The sequence below is a fragment of the Protopterus annectens genome, chromosome 11.part0 (assembly GCF_019279795.1).
Source record: "Protopterus annectens isolate FY-2018-M chromosome 11.part0, PAN1.0, whole genome shotgun sequence".
NCBI lineage: Eukaryota > Metazoa > Chordata > Ceratodontiformes > Protopteridae > Protopterus > Protopterus annectens.
In genome coordinates, this window is record NC_056745.1 from 396,002,289 (window position 1) to 396,017,027 (window position 14,739).

Sequence of the window (14,739 nt, forward strand, 5' to 3'; positions counted from 1 at the left end):
TGCAATTATTGTTACAGTAGATTCAAGCAAAATGAAAAAGGTGGGTGCTGAGATGCTTTTGATTTTCCCTAACTGAAAGGAATGTGGCTAAATCTGGATCTTAAATGCACTAGATATTTTCCATTTTGCTAATAAAAATAAAATCACATAGGGTTGCAGTGTTTAATATGCAGATTACTAAGAATTTCTGGATATGCCCAAATAAATGCAATAGTGCAACTGTGGACTTCCTTTTTCTGTATAAAAGCTAATCAGAGCATTACCAAAATGCACTAAATGATTATTTTTGAGTATATAATGGTTTTACTTGTGAAAGGTAAAGTCCAAAAATATATTTGATTCTGCAACTTAGAATTCCATACTTGATTATAAAACTAGTACACACGGTTAGGTACTTGAAAACCCTCCAAATTATTTCGAAGAGACAGCAAATCTAGCCAAAATGAAGAAGTTGAAAATCATTTAGACTGGAAACTTATAAACAGCTGAGCACTTTAAAATATTTATGCTAAACGGCATGTACCAGGCAGGATCATATCATAACAGACAAGCCACTACAGCCCATTTCTTATGCTAATGCTCACTTTATATACTATGATTTTATATCAAAGTCAAGTAGTTGGTTCAAAAGTATATATCAAAAAAAACTTACACGTTATACATTTTTCATTGTACTGCATTTAAAAGCAATCAATTATCAGTTTATTACGTCAAGATTTCTTTGTAATTTTCTAACTAAAAAGGTTTGGCTGGACCATCAGATCTTCTATGGAACTAGAGAAAAGTACACCTATTTCAAAGAAAAACTTGTTTTAAGATGACAAAAAAAACTTGTTTTACCTCTATAAGACAATCAGTTTTCTAAGTAGGTAGGTGCCCCTCATGACCAGAATGTCCAGGTTTGGTGGCAACAAGACTGTCTGTAAAGCATCCATCTTCTTTCAAAACAGACATACATAAGGGGTCCTTCACTAATTTTGGTCACCATAAAATGCAGAGGTTAAATTGCACAAACCACAGCTTGTACTGAAAAATCAGATTTCTCCAGAAACACGAAGGTATGAACCTTTCCCTGCTCTGTGGCTTTTCTCTCTCTCTCTCATTCATGCATCTTTACATACAAGCCATAACCGATGATCATAGTTATAAGACACAGGCCTTGAACAACACTTCTTTATGCCATATACACCCATATGGAACGATAGCACAGACATCATCTACAAGTGCAAAACTTCTCAATCCTGCAAGATCACTTGGAGTCTAGTTCTGAATGTTTGTATGTAGGTATTTATTATTAGCAGTAGTAGAATTAAACTTGGCTGAAACAAGATGAATGTCTATCTTAGTTTTCATGGTTTAATCATTCCCACAGAAAATAATCCTATATTGTGTAACTGAGCAAGAACTACAATAATCTTGTTGATACAGTCTTACCTCTCATTTTCATGAGATCACAGGAGCTGCAAGGCAACTAATTAAAGAGGCTATTTCTTCCTTGTTATTACCCATCCTTAGCCCTTTTCAAGGAGGAACAGGGAAAACATACCAGGTTTGCATTAATGAATACCCATCCTTTTGTCTTGTTCCTTTATAAAGGCAGACATTATGCCCCACGGCTTGATTTCGACAGGAAGATTGTTCCAGAGAAGGATTAGGCCCTGAGTGATGAACCTATCCCTCCATCTTCTCATATTTCTTTGCTGGAGTACATTTAGACTTCCTGTCCTAGTGTTAGTGTGACTGTTTGATTTTTGAAGGCAAGAGAGTTCTTGGACAACTGCATCCCTTATTGCTCTATAAGCAAAGCAAAGATCGCCCCTAAGGAATCTATACAATACAAAATATAGAGAAATAGCTTCTAGTCTTCCTTGATAGCTCAGATCTTTTAAACCTTTGATGTGTTTAGTTAAAAACCTTTAGGGTCTTTTCAATTGTTAGATATGTTTAGTAAGGGTCTATATTAGAACATCGAAGTTTCAAAACTTCGAATGTTCTAATATCGACCCCTATTCAGCGAAAGCTGAAAACATCAAACATACAGAACAGCAATTTTTTTCCTACAGAAAAAATTTGCTGTTCCAAAACACATACACACAGCACAAGCACACCAAACAAACAGCAATCCACACACATACACCTAAAATTTTACACCTTACCCTACACTAAACTTTACACACACCACTAACTATCCACTTACCTTAACCCAAACCCTAATCCTAAGGTCCGTCACTATCACACACTCAACTCACCCACGCCCTAACCGTAACTCACCTACCCCGCCCTAACCCTCATGTCCACACAATCGCACACATACCTAACCCACGCCCTAACCTTAACTCATTTAACCCGCCCTAACCCTCACGTCCACACAATTACACACATACCTAACATGCACCCTAACCCTAACTAACCTAACCCACACTCAATCGCACACTTACCTGAACTGTAACTTTCCACCACAGTGCTGAAAATACCGAAGCAACAGAAACGGACAACCAAATTCATTCCCTAAGAAAAAATTTGGTTTTCTGTTGCTTCTATATTTTCAGCTTTCGCTGAATAGGGGTCGATATTAGAAGATTCAAAGTTTTGAAATTTCAATGTTCTAATATAGACCCATTTAGTAAGGTACATCCGAGTGGGGGCACTGTAGTCTATGATGGGTTAAATTAGTGTAGAATACAAGGTTGCAAGGTCTTTGTTGACCTGGAGGAGATACCTTCTATAATAAGTTGTGCAAGGTAAAAGGATTTCCTCACCACCGTGGCAACATAATGGTTGAATGTAAGGGAGCAATCCACTGAAGTACCCAGGCCTGCCAATACTTTCTTCTTTTGGAGTGCTATATTATCTACATTAAAGGCTAGAGATAGGGTTACTTACTGAAAGCAACAATGCTGCAGTTTTTAGCATCAAGTCTCAGCCCATTTTTTGCACATCCGTTACTGACTAGTGTAAGCTCCTGTTATTTTGTGATTATACAGTGTACAATCATCCACGAACTTTATTAACTAAAGATGATCATTTGATAGGCAGAGATCTTAGAAGTAAATACCAAAAAGCAAAGGGCCCAGCAAAGATCCTGAGGGATCCCAGTAGTCATTTTCATACTCTCAGAGGATGTGTACCCTACTCTCACTGTAAGAGTTCTGTCCCTAAGCCATTTTAACAGCCGCCTAACTATTTATGGGTGTATTTGGAGTTCATTAAGCTTCTCCGTTATATTTGCATTTGGTATTATGGTGTTCAGTGCCTTGGTGAGGTCTAGGTACACAGTTTTGACTGTTTAGCCATAGTTTGCCAGCTTCATCAGACAAGATCTACCCTTGACTAAAGCAAACTGCAGGCTGTCAAGTCCGATAAGATTTCTGATACCATAGTTAATTAGGCCAGACACATTCTATGGCTTTGCATACAGGTTTTGTTAGACTGATGTGTCTGCAATGTCTAGGACCAGTGGTGGTGACTTCATTGTGAAGTGCAGCTGTGCAGCATGACTGTGGGACACATAGCCCATTGCTAGGCTCTGGTTAAAGAGATGAAGGAGTTGGTCTGCCAGTGCTTGATTAGTGCTATATATTAGGCAACCAAGTATGTTATCAGTCCCCATAGCTGAGGAATACACTTTCATTTTATCAACATTTTGGGAAATAAAGTTATATTCAGATTTAGAGACTGCATCATAGACTTGTTGGAGATTTATATATTTGAAGTCCTTGAATTCTGTGATGTTTGCTTCTGTTGGTTTTGAGACTGACAAAAATGTTTACTTAGTTGTGGACAAACTTGACCAGAGATGGGGATACAATGGGAACAGTGTATACAGATGTTAGGTTTGTAAGCATATTTTGTTCCTTAGTTAATTCCTTAACAATCTATTCCAGAGAATCTTTGTTTATGTACGCAAAGATTTTCGTGCATGTCCTATATTAGAATTGTATGTTTCTAAGTTTATCAATGGATAGTTAAAGTCTCTCATGTTAATAGCATTTCTACGTATAAGGAGATCATCAAGAATATTTCTGATTCTTATATCGTTTTCAGGAGACACAGAGGGGGTCCTATAGCATGAAGTTATGTGCCAGTCGGTTCTGCTTAACATGATTTTAATCTCTACAAGTTCCACTTGTTGGTCTCTAGGTATATTTCTGCAAATAATTTGGTCACTAATAAATATGGATATGCCATTAAACTTCCTACCAGATCTAAATGAGTGGTAAGCACAAAACCCAGGCCATGAGAGAGTGGTCTCTGGACTCTTGAACTGGGTCTCTTTAACCACATACACATGAATGTGCTGCTCTAGGAGGATCACAAAATCCAGCAATTTTATACCGGTGATACGTGATGAGTGGCACTACGAGGATATGCAAATCCTGGACTGTTGGGATGACTATGGAAATGCAGAGAACTTTTTTGTGAACTTGCTCCCCTTTTGGAAATACATAACATGATTAACATAAGCAATAGGGGAATAGCTACTGTTAGTTAAGTTCTTTATTTATCTATTTGGCATTGTTTACCGGGAAAGTCCGACTGGGTCATGAGTTACCCATTTTCAGTGGAAGCCCAGGGAGAAAAGCTCCAGTTAATGGGATTTATACATATGCATAGGAGTTTGAGTCAGACATGAATCTATAATGAACTGATTTGCATACAAAGTATGTAAATCACCCTGACGTTACACCAGAAAACACCAAGTTTCAGTTAAAATATGGAGATTTGAGGGGAGCTGAGTTGGCGCTTCTGCATTCCTGGACATTTTTACTGGAGGGGTCACTTGGGTAAAGGTTTTATTTTCATGCTTGTGCATACCTGGACATTTTATTGAAGGAGTCACTTAGGTGAATGTTTCATTTCAGTCGTTGTGCATACCTGGACATTTTACACATGGGATCACTTGGATGAATGTTTCATTAGTGCTTGCTATACCTGGACATTTTACTGCAAGGGACCCTTGGGGAAATGATTCATTTCAGTGCTTGTGCATACGTGAACATGTTAATGAAACAATGATAGTATAGCTCAGATCTTTTAAACCCTTGGGTAAATGTTTCATTTTAGTGCTTGTGCCTACTGTGGTATGTTACTGAAGGGGTTGTTTGGTTGAAATAATTAATTTGTGTGTCAGAAAAATGCTTGTGCATGCTTGGACAAACAAGTTTCCAAATCGGAACTCCAATATCAAAGGCGAAGCATCGCATTTCACAATGGATGTGCGTACCACTGGGATGTTGGACTATGAATTGCAAAACTGCCTCATTAGCATACTACACATTATAACATTTTTCATTTGTATCTCATTATTTTTCAAGTCATGTGCTTCAGTTTAAATGGTCTCTATGAATCATGCCTTTTTTCTCTAGTACGCAAGCATCAGGAATATCCCCTTAACATTTGCACAAGTGACTATGAGTACCACCCCTTTGATGGTCACGGGGACCTGATGTTTATCATGGCACTCAGTATGCATAAGCATAGAACTACATAGATGGGAAAGTACAATAATTATATAATTAATTCCACGTCTCTATAAAGTCTGCAAATTGTACACTAGCAAACAAGACCAAATATCAGGCACTAATATTTCTGCAGTACTATTCATAATAAACCTTTCTTTCAGTTATTCATTGGCAGCATAAAAGATACAGGTTATGGCATATAAAGGCACTGACCTGGAATGATAATCCATGAAAGTAAAAGCATTGTTCTAAGGAACAGATTGCATAGGCCACTTAACGGTTACACAATGTCTTCTTCAAGCCATTTCTGAGTCCAAAAAAATTTGTTTGGGATTTAACGTTTGACAACTGTCATACATGTTTACTTTTTCCCGACATTTTGATCCATTAATGAGAGGCTACCATAAGTGCAAAAGGGCTAAATCTTTCATTTCGGACATTTTAGATTGTGCTTGATACAAACCAGTATTCAAAATGATTATGTGGAGGGATTATTTCTCTAGCACCCTAAAAAATGTAGCCTTCTTTAACAACTAATGTTAGGCATAAACTTACCTCAAATTTTAAAGACCAGACTTCTAAGACATACTTGTGACCTGTGACAAAGTCACATCTTTGTCAGTTGAGTTATCAATTTGATCACTAGCGATGGGCTGTATTTTCTTTAACATCTAATATATTATATATGACCAAGTCTTCACTTTTACTTTTGAAAGTATGTTCATTTTTTTCTTCTGCCTTACTATGCCTATCAAAAGGAACTAATCTGGATCGGAAAAAAATCTAGATTTGGAATAAGTTACACAGTGAATAGTAGCTATGATTTATTTTAACATTCTGACTTCTTGTATAAACACAGATTCAGAGATGTATATGCTTTACATTTACCAAGCAAAGTGAAACATTTGAAGTGAATTTTAGCCACCGTTTCTCAAACAAGACAGACTTATTTCTCTTAACTATAATTAAAGGTAATGCTTTATTTTTCCTTTATAAGAAATCCTACTGTTTTTGCATATTCTATATAAGTTTTCAAAGCAAGATTAGAAGTTTGCAGAACTGTGTTATTGGTTTTCTCTGGAATTCAGTTAGCCTATCAAGTGTATATGCCCAGTATCTATTAAATCTGAAGCCTTCTTTTTGTCATTCAACAGTACCATGAATGGTACACTTTAGGCAGACTAATATTTTGCAAACCATGTAAAGAAAATGTTTGCTTTGCACATTCTTTATGTTCTTTCTGATAAACATTTTGTGAGCAGTCAGTGTTGACCCTTCATTCATCTCTTACCACAGAATTCTAACAAAGAGCTTTTGTTTGGGATATAGACTGTCTCACTATATGCTATGTCTGTATCACAACTGTAAAGATGTAAACAGTTAACACAGATTATCTGTGACATGCTATAACTTTGTTATAACCCATACCCTTGGAAATGTGCCCTATACAGTGCTGCTCTTTTGTGTAGTTACAAACTCTTGCCATCTACTCAACTTGCAGATCCTGCAAGTTTTAATATGCGGTATTCACATGTTAGTGTGGTGGCTCTGTGATTAAAATCTTTGACTCGCTGCTCTACAGACTGGAATTTAACCATGTCTTCCAGTCACTTGCTGTTTGGGGTTTTCTTCGATGTTCTTTCCACGTCTTTGTGGTGTTTCTCCAAGCACTATGGTTCTCTCCAAAAAATAGGATGTTCAACTGGAAACTGTAAATTGCTCATGCAGCTAAAAGCTTCTTGCACTACAAACAGTTATGATCAGATCTCCAATCATAACCATTTATAATGTGTTCCTGACATGGATGCCAAGATTCACCTCTCGAACTTCACTCTCAACGTGAATCCATGTCTTGAAAACATAAATAGGTTATGATAGGCAGCCCGATTATAATCCTTTATATTATGTCTCTCCATAATAATGGTTTTGAGATCATTTTCTTCACTTAGCTGCATACTTGGACACATTTCAGTAATCTTTTTAGTACAACACTGAAATCTATATTTTGGTAGTTAGCCGATTAGAATTAAAAGCATTTGTAATAAGCTTACCAGCTGCATTTATGTTTTTTTTTTTACTTCATTTGGTAAGCATTAGGGATATCTTCACTAGACTGTACATTTCAGCTGGACAAGAACAAATAAGCACAATGCTTTTTTCTGGTTTCATTTATGATGTAATTTTTAATAAAACATTACAAGTTGTTTGCTGAATTTTTCATAAGAACAGGTATTCAAATAAAGTACAACCACAAGGCCTTCTACAACTATATCTAAAACCTCAAAGGAAGCACATATTAGTGTGCTGAGTTTGTGGTCATTGGAGCCACCATCACTGAGCAGAGCAACATAACAAATTTGTTGGCTGACAAATTCAGCTCAAACTTCCTTGACTCCCTCTGCCTCCCTCCATGAATTACCCATAACTCATCAAACAGGTCCTGGAGGTGTTCACTGAAGTTGAAAATACAGCTTCAGTGGGCCCCAACTGTATCCTGGGATATCTCCTAAATAGTTGGAAACATGACCTGTGAGGACCACTTGTTTCACTTTTCAACTGTAGCCTCAAAATAGGCTTTGTATCAAGAGAATGGAGGGTTGCAAAGGTTGTACCACTTCACAATGGTGGACCATCAACCAATTCTGGAAACTACAGACCTATTAGTCTGACTACTCTAATATGTCGCCCAACATATAAATAAGGGCATAGCATCCAGGTCCAAGGAAGTCATAGTACCACTTTATTTGGACCTTATTAGACCCATCACTGAGTACAATTCCCCCTTCAGCGTGTACCTGACCAAACATATGCAACAGTTGGGAGTGCCCACAAAGGTTCCTTACCAGGAGAATCCAGGGTATAAACACATTGTCCTATATTGATCACCTTAAATCCCTATCGCTATACTCTTTCTCTTGTGGGTTACTGAGAGGCAATCAGAACCACTAAATCTGAGGATTTAAATTCTGCTTGTGACATAAATAAGACATGTTTGCAAGACAGATGTGTCTCAGAGGCTCCCCATGTTCTGAAAGAGGCTCCCCATCTATGCTAAGTACTGGCCATCCTTAATTTTATTCCAGTGTAACCCTGACCGATGGATGGGAAATTGAAAATTCATCCTGGATCTGGCCTCTTTGACTCTGACAGACACAGGTAGTCAGCAATGCCTGAATGAACACCCTCCCCAAATAACCCCTAGAAACTCCTAACAAACATATCCCCACCTAATAAATGCCCATGATACATAAGAACACAATTAGGTTGGATTGTATGGCTAGGCTTGTAAAGGCCCTGGTGGTTGTTAGCCTAGTATAAAAAGTATGAACCTATGAACATTGAATGTGCCTATAGTTAGAATTTCCTTCTTTCATTTCATCTTCCTTAGGATGACAAGTGCTCGTATCTTCAAACTTTGAAACCTTGTCTTCAGTTATTACCTTTTGAACATAATATCCAAACACAATAAAATTACTTTAATATGAAATATGAACTTTAAGATACAACAACAGTTGCAAACAGTGTCTGCAGCATAGTAGTTGAGAAGCTTTTAGGTGACGCTTATGATTTGGTCACTGCTGCAGTAGCCTTAGTTATATTGGTTATATCCTGCATAGCATATAGCAGCTGGCCGGATTCCAAAGTTTAAGGGCACCTACATTCCCAGAATGTTGAGAGCTTAAGCAGAACTGTAGAAAATCAATGGTCTGCTTGCTAAGCCCTTCAAAGCTTTCCTGCCACTGAAGAGAACTTTTACAAAGCACTACAAATTAGATTCTTTCCTCAGGTTTACAGCAGACTTTGCTAGCACCATTCTCCAGGAGCTCCTGGACCATAATCCTTCCTTCTCTTAAACCTTATAAGTTATGGTATTCTATCCACAAAACTAAGGCTACTGTGGCAGTGTTCAAATGATGAGCAGGCTGTCAATAGCAGGCAGGGTCAAGGCACATTCTACTAGGGCCTTGGTTTCATCAGTGGCTTTTTTGGGGAAAGTGGTGACTACATAAATATTCTAGAGAAAGTAACTTGATCCTCTGTACATACATTTACAAAGCAGGCATTGTAGAACCATTCTCTGGGGTACCCTAGACCATAATCCTTCCTTCTCCCAAACCTTAGAAATGATGGTATTCTACTCATACAGCTAAGGCTAATGCAGCAGTAACCCCTAAGATGAACATAGAACAGTTGGGTAAGTAAATTACCACAACAATGGATATTCAAATGATCACTGCTGCAGTAGTCTCTCCCTCCCTCCCTCTATCCCCCTTGTTTTTGAATAATTTTATTTGTCAAAGAGAGGACATTGATTGTTATTTACCTAGCACTGACCTTTTTCTGAGCTCTGCAAGCAGGGTATAAACTGTAGCAACTGTTTGCTGCATTTGTAGCAAGCAGTTAGCTACAGTTTAAAAAGATTTTTTTAAACTAAAACATGAGCACTGTAGTGCTCCATGCAGCCAGGGTATAAACTGTAGAAAACAGTTTGCTAAGTTGTAAAAGAAGAATTTTTTAAATAAAATAATATAAAGGGGGGGGGGGGGTTGTGACAGCACAAAGAAATTGGAGCTGAATGGCAAGGCAGGAGAGAAGGGCTGTGTGTGTGTGATGCATCTAGCCACCTGGCTAGTATGCCAGGAGAAGGAAAGTCCTTTATTTATTTTGGCTTTTCATTGTTGGGGGGGGGGGGCATAGACATAACAGTAAGCCAATCACTTACAGTGTAGCAATTTATTTTTTTTTGCTCTAAGGGGGTGGTGGGGCACTGGTTCATAATACAGGCCAATGGTGCTGGTTAAACCAGCTACGCTTCTGCTAAGCACCCATACCACTGATTTGTTTTACAGAACTTGAGATTTCAGTGTTCTGGATGTATGGAAGGTGCCCCTGAAAGCTTTGGAAGCTGTCCAGCTGTTACATTTTATCCAGGCTGTAACCTGCATAGCAAAGAATAAAACAGCAGTAATCATTTGAAAATTACCATTATAGTAAGGTACTTACATAAGTGTACTTTTATTTAGTGAATGGAAGAACTAACTAATATCAAGGAAGAGCTTGAAATCAACTTGAGTTGGAAATGAATTCAATGTACTTCATTGTAGATTGTTTATGCCTAACAATGTGTAGCAACTAGATTAGCTCTTTAATAGCGTAAATGCTATAAAAACCTTCACTTAATTCCAGGCAAGCAATGCTACTGAGTCCTTACATTGCACCAGGAAAAAAGCCACGTCTACTGCAAAACACTGCACATTATGTCCAGCTTGCAAATATTACACGTTTCTAGTATGCAAGCACAGAACATGAGCATGTTCTCACTAATTCATTTTCATCATGTGCATTATCCATGTAAAGGTCATGGTGATCCACAGCCTCTTATGGCAAGCAGTGGTCATAAGGCAAGAACCAGTCCAAAATGGGACCTCAGTCCACTGCAGGACAAAGAAATAGTTATGTGTGCATCTAGTTTGCATGTCTTTTAAATAAGAATACTTCAGTTTAGCTTCCATTTTAACAAAACTTATTTTTTTATATTAAGATGTTCCAGGTATGACTGTGAGTAACTACATCACAATAAATAATGCAGTCTGTCTTTGGTATCCTGCTTTACCATATGCTTGGGACTGCAGTAAAAGATGTATATACATATAGTCATATCTTCATGCTCACGTGTACACTAGTTATGTCATGACAACTGTTGTAAATCAACCTAATGCTGAGATATCATGGTATAAGAAAGGAATTATATATTTATTTATTAGCCAGTTGAACATTGATCAACACTGGACATTTTTCAGTCCTGCCTGTGTTACTAGTGGAGAGAAAAATGAGGCAAAGCAAGTATAGATATTGTGTCATATTATGCAAGTACTGTTGAAGCAAGCATTGCTAACAGTACAGTTATGCTTTCTCAGTTTTCTTGTGTAACTTTGGCTAGCATAGCTGGTTCACAAAACTTTATTATTCACTGTAGTCTTGGACAGGAACATGTTCCCCATGCATTGCCTGTGTCCCTGTAGCTTTTTGCTAGATTCTTCGGATTTCACCAACATTCCAAAGATAAAACGGAAGTGAATTGGAGCGCTCAAAATTGCTCAGTAGTATGCGTTCCATGTGTGTGTATGTGCTTATGCATGCGTGTGTGTTTAAGTGTGTTGTCCCTGAGATTTTTTTCTCAGTTACTTGCGCTTTAGTTTGGATGGCACAGTCCTTAGCTAAACAAAGACTTAAATAAGCATACAATGCTAATAGGAGATGAGGGTCTATTTCCTATCTAGCCTTGCACATTATGCATGTTAGGATAGCCTCTAGTCTCCTATGACCATGAACCAGATAATATGGGAAGTGGAAAATGAATGAATGAACTATTTAACTATTGCAAATTCAAACATAATGGTAAAATTATAGGGAAAGAAGATATAGCCTACTTACAATTTATTTTGTTATATTTCAGAATGTTTTTTATACTGGTATAGAAAAAGAGTTTATACTTTATGGTATATTATAATATAGAAATAACCCACACCTGGGTGTGGGTAATGCTGGATTTACCCATGGTTGGTGTGGTTTGGTCTTGACGGCGAAGCCCAAGTGGCCAAACAAAGCCAACCGTGGGTAAATCCAGCATTACCCACACCCAGAAGTGGTTATTATATTATACAATGACATTATTTAAGAAAAAAAATAATTACTTTTCTTAAATAATGGCATTGTATAATGCCTCCTTGCTGCCCTTCCACAGCTGTCTGGTATTCTGCGGCAGTTCTGATGTACTGCACATGCGTATGCCTACGCAGTACATCAGAGCTGTGGGCAAAAGCAACAGAGAAAGCAAGATCTCTGTTGCTTTTTACAAACTGTTTCGCTATGTTAAATGGGTTTAACATAGCAAGACAGCTTTAAAAAAAGCAACGGAGAAAGCAAGATCTCCGTTGCTTTTTACAAAGTGTCTCGCTATGTTAAAGGAGTTTAACATAGCAAGACAGCTTTAAAAAAAGCAGTGGAGAATCTCCATCGCTTTTTTTAAAGCTGTCTCGCTATGTTAAACTTGTTTAACATAGTGAGACAGTGTGAAGCAATGGAGATCTTGCGTTCTCCGTTGCTGTAAAAAAAAAGAGTTATAGTAATGGAAAAAGTCCAAGAAACTGGACCTTTTTTCATTACTATAACTCTGATTTACAACGTGCACGCTAACCAATCAGCGTGCACATTTTTGAATATTAATAAGGGGTCATTGTATAATATACCATAAGCTTTACTGTATATCATAATTTTGCAACTAAACGGCATTTGCAAAACACAAAGCCTGTTAATTTATTTGCTGCTATATATACCATATATGCAAATATATATGATTACTACAGACTTCTTTTCCCCCAGTAGCAATTGCAGAATGAGAATTTTTTTTATTTCTGTTTCTTAAAGCAAAAAAAATAAAAATCTAACTGTATACTGAATAAAGTTACTGCCTTTGAAGGAATGGTAGAGTTACATGACTTCCTACGTAAGCAGTGCAGTACAGTTAACACTGGTGCAATGTGCTTCTATGATTTATATAAGGAATCTTCTTAAAATGCTATCTACAGAGAAATAATAACCTCAAGTGTGCAATATTCATTCACAATTACCAATGAGAAAATGATAAAGCCAGATTTATGTCGTACAATTTACGAACTAAAGAGAATGTGCAGAACATTGGAGACAAAGCTGAAAACATTTTCATACTGTACTTCCTAGGATCACGCATAACTGAGTGCATGAAAACTTTATGCACCATACAGTAGCATATATACAATACACAATATGGTATCAAACATTTCAAACAAGATGTTTTAACAAATGAGCAGCATTAATTTTTTCACAATGTATCATGCCTTTTTAATGACAGAGAAGAAATGCATTATTAATATCATCATTAATACTTTAAACTACATGCTGCTTTGCTGAATTTTATTTTCCACAAAGAATAAACCAAACTTTCGGTATGGAATTTCAAGCATAATGGTTTTCTATCAAGTCATACAGTAGTAGTCTGTGTGTCAACAATTTCGTACAGGCTGCTGAAGCAATATGGTTTCCATGGTAACTTACAATCATAGTAGAGAGTTACAAGGAGTCTATTGTCACAGAAAGATTAATATTTTTCAAATGTTGTAAAGCTATGTCAATATATAATAGGTTGCATATAATATTTTATAATAGATGGAGCATGCATGGATAACTGCAGATTTTTGATGTTTTCTTTTTTAATTAAAACTTAATCTTCTACAAATGTGACACATTACTTCACTACTGTATTTTAGGTGTTATATAATCATGTTGTGTCAAATATGTGCCACCCTTCAGGATGATTGGATGTATAACACTGAAGTAAACACACGTATTATTTTTAATCAAAAACTTAAAAAATGCTTTGCAAATTGTTAAAAAATATGCCTCTAAAGCAAATTCACGAACAAATCAAAATGTATCCTTTAGTAAAGATTTGTCTTCTCCAATCCTTTGCAAATGTGCATTATAATATTTTGAAAAGTTTTATATGATGATTAATTACATCTTGTCATCTATATCTTTATATGAAAGATTATACAGGGCTGTTTCTTACATACTCATCCATTTTTGCACATTTTAAAACTACAAGAAACTCAGACTAATCAGATCTTCAGACTGTTTTGATTATTCATAAGGTCAAAAATTCAACAAGCTTTTTATTCCCTGAAATGAATCACAATAAATTTGAATCAAATTTAAACTGAGAAGGTTGTAATTTCAAGAACTTTGGCTGTAAGGCTTCTGCAAAATAATGCAAAATGCAGGGGCCTATAGAAATTCCTAGGACTTCAAATGATATCCTTTGAATAGCACATGTGCAAGTGTGAATGTGGGGGACATGCACAATGTCCATGTGCCTTATCTGTGGCTCAAAGATCTTCAGTGAGAGTACTGAAACTCTGAAAAATGAACCACAGTTCTACACAAGTACCAGTGACATAGAAAACTCACTCCAATACACATTAAAAGAGTTTTTGCAGAGACAAGCTTCCCTGTAACAACCAGTTTTGGAGGTTGAATGTACCCACACACCCTACTATATCTTAACTTTGCTACTGTTGTACCTCAGGAAAGGGGAATCTTCTAAAAAACAGCATTTTTTGACATATTTCACCTAATTGCTGGAATGTACAACAAAAGCCAAAATGTACAGGATCAAATTATGTTAGAGCATTTCCAGTTCTGAGCTGCAGCAACACATGAGTTAGAATATCTAAGTAAC

General features: G+C 36.9%; 1 protein-coding gene across 4 annotated transcripts in view; it reads right to left on the reverse strand.

Annotated features, from left to right (window-relative positions):
- Positions 1–14,739, reverse strand: part of DCX (doublecortin) — a 770,468-nt gene that overhangs the window by 104,831 nt on the left and 650,898 nt on the right. The gene's annotated exons all lie outside the window — the stretch shown is intronic.